At 38.6% G+C, this 3,268-nt stretch overlaps 1 pseudogene; it reads right to left on the bottom strand.

The window, feature by feature from the left end:
• Positions 1–2,434: 2,434 nt before the first annotated feature.
• Positions 2,435–3,015, bottom strand: LOC101628068 (annotated as a pseudogene).
• Positions 3,016–3,268: the final 253 nt, after the last annotated feature.

Raw genomic sequence — 3,268 nt, 5'->3', positions numbered from 1 at the left:
AGTTGTTCTATGAATAAATAAATAAAAATAAATATTTAAATATATACACATACAATATAATGTGTGTATATATATTTTCACACATAAATGACTCTAGCTAAGAAGTTTGGGGAAGTATAGGAAGTGCATATTTGTGATATGTCTTTTAAGTAGAAGGTAATATTAATGAACATTATTTGAGAGCGATTTTGTGATTTGTCGCACATATATGTATTTCTAACAACAGCTGATTACATACTTTAAAAGTGTGGTCTGTGACCAACTGCAGCAGAATCATCTTGGCACCCTGCACAACCCCCAAATCAGAAGCAGAAAGAGGTACCAGAGTTTGAGAAGTGCTGTCCTAATGCAAGTGATTTCTAAGTAGTTCAAGTTTCATGTAGATAATTTTGGTTGCTAGCCAGAATTTCTGTAACTTCCTTTCCTAATTCACAAAAATCATAACAAATTGATATGTCCTGAGAGGATATTATGGAAACCTGGAAAATCTTTTTAAAGTAATCAACTTTTTTTTTTAATATTTATATGTATGCTGACAGAACTGGAGTATAGGCCAGAGGTGTGGTGGGTGAAAGAATTCACCAGAGACAGAGTGGGGAGCAGAACAGGCAGATCTACTGAAATACACTGCTAAAGGGTGTAGCGGGCAGGTTAGGAGACGTCTGTCACACCATGTGGGTCAGCTCCCTGGCAGAGGATCGAGCTCATGCTGCAGTGGCTTCTGAGAGCTTCATAGTGCTGTGCTTTAACTTGTTGCACCACCCTAAAGTAATCTAAAAAAATACAAATAAGCAGTAAGAAGGAAAAAATAGAGCAAACCATTGTTAACCTTTGGAATATACTTGTCAAGTAATTGTAGACAGTTATAAAATTTCATTTTTATAACATTAAAATCATCTTATATAAAGAATACTCTTAATGGGAAATCTGGAAACACATATAAACAAATGGCTCTATGTTACATCTGTATATAATAAGTCATAAATATAATTTACCCCAGATATTCTCAATCCTACTTGTATATTACAATTACCTGCCCAGGCCTTACCTCAGAACAAATAATTATGAACTGGGAAGTGCAGTCCAAGTATCAGTACTTTTTAGAACTCCCCAAATGATTTTAATGTAAAGGCAGACTTGCAAACCAAGAACTTAACCAATGATAATTAAATATTTGGAATTATTCCAGTCTTTGGACATCAATAAATACCTGTGTTGCTAAATTTTTGTCATATATACAAGTATTTCCTCTAAATACTAGAAAGGTTAACTATTTGATGGTAGTAACACCTTGGACTATTGTTAACCAGCATCTAAATCTAGCTACATATGTAGGTACTTACCATAAAAATTTCAACTTTTTTTTAATATTTATAATAAAATGTTAAGGAAAACAGTACTAAAGGGTATTTTTAATAATAAACCAAAAACAGATATAAGTAATGGTTAAGTTTACCCTACTGATAACTAACCAGACCTCCAATTTTCTACAGAATTTTATTCATGGTAAACTTGTTCTTGATATTTCATTTGATTCTAGAATTCTTATTTTCAGTGGAACAAGAAGCATAAAGTAACAGCAAATGCCTCCTGGGAGGGGTGGTTTTTGTAATACTCTCTAAATGGAGAAGTTCATCAATACCTGAATTAGTCTCCTGCACAGTACAGATTATCCCCATCCCAAAGGAGATTGAAATTCCAAATCAAGAGACAAAATGCTGACAATGAACTGCAGTCACAAAGCATACAAGCAAACGAAACATTCTTCATGACTGTAGAAACAGGTTTATTTGTGGCTGCCAACTGAACCTTCCTCAAGCCCTTCCTGTTCTATGAAAGAAGTAGCCACCAACATCAGCAATGAACACAGAGACAAAGCCACCCCATGTCATTGCTAACATGAAAAAAGGAGTTCAAGCATATTCGTCAGGCAAAGTGGGATTCAAGCCAAAAGACAGAAGACACATCATGTATTAACAAAATTTATCATACCCATAGTAGAATGTGCAGCCCAAACCTTTAGCAGCTCATTATCTGATGGTGACCCTACTTCCCTTTTTCTTTTTTCAATTACTAAACATTTAAAATGTATTTTTAAGCAGAGTCAGTCTCAGTAACTGCTGCTCTCCATAGCAGAGCAACCCACAAAGACATAGCACTGGCTTGTTTCCCATAATCAGAAGTGAAAAATACACACCTTGTTTCTAAACCCAAACCACAATTTCTGCAGTTTAAAGTGTTTTGCTGCTAATATGGTTGTAGTATTATGTAGCTTTATTTCCTTAAAATAAAAATTGTTTAAATTTCCTAACAATCATCAACCTAGAATGTTTTTTTTTTGTTGTTGTTGTTGTTAGTTTGTTTGTTTGTTTGTTTTTAGCACAAAGTAGCTCAATTCACCTAGAAAATAAAGACAAAATGCTCACTGCTGGTCTCAGCAGAGTCTGGAAGGAGAGAAGTGGTGTGGAGACCCAAGGTCCCTTGACCCAGACGGAGTCTGTGATTAGCCATAGCAGGTACTTCTCTCTGGATAAACTCAGCTGCAAGAAATTTCACTCTGATGAAAATGGAATTTGGTGCCATCCAGCTGGCAGGGCATACTCCGTGTCTTCTTTTCTGGGATACTCAACCCCCCCCCACCCCACCACCCCTTCCATCTTGCGCACATCTGCATGACAGACCGCCCTCAGCTTTTTGTTTGTGATTCTTCAGATCCTGCCAGCTGCTTGGTGGAGGGCGTCCTGACACAAGAACACAACACGTCAGGTCTTCTTGGAGGAGTCCCACTCCTCCCACTGCGGGACCACCCACTGCGACTTGCCTAAGTCCCAGGGAACATCACACGAAGCAGACACTGGCCATAATCAGAACCCTTCCTTCCTGACATTGCATCTTCAGCACCTTGGGGTCCTCAAAGCGCTTGAAGACGAAGCGCAAGAGGCTGTGCTGGTTCTTGAGAGCCATCTCAGGGGATACAGCTGTACTTTTGGGAAAAAATGCTGCAGGTCCTGTCATGCTCAGCTGTCAGAAGGTTCCCCTAGTAAATGCACTGGTCACCCTCCCACTGCCAATAGCTGGCCAAGCCCAAACCCCCACCCTAGGTCCAGGGCCACAGCTTTAGCCTTGGTCCACAGCGTCCCTGCCAGCTCCCTGCTAACTCGAAGCGTTCAGCCACACTACCAGATTTTTTTTTATCCTATCCTTTGACTTTATTTACTGTTAAGTATACATATCTACCTATCTCCTATATATATAGGAAAACCCTGCT

The sequence above is a fragment of the Condylura cristata genome, unplaced genomic scaffold, assembly GCF_000260355.1.
Source record: "Condylura cristata isolate star-nosed mole 26May11 unplaced genomic scaffold, ConCri1.0 scaffold00009, whole genome shotgun sequence".
Classification (NCBI taxonomy): domain Eukaryota; kingdom Metazoa; phylum Chordata; class Mammalia; order Eulipotyphla; family Talpidae; genus Condylura; species Condylura cristata.
This window is presented reverse-complemented; position numbering and strand designations above follow the sequence as displayed.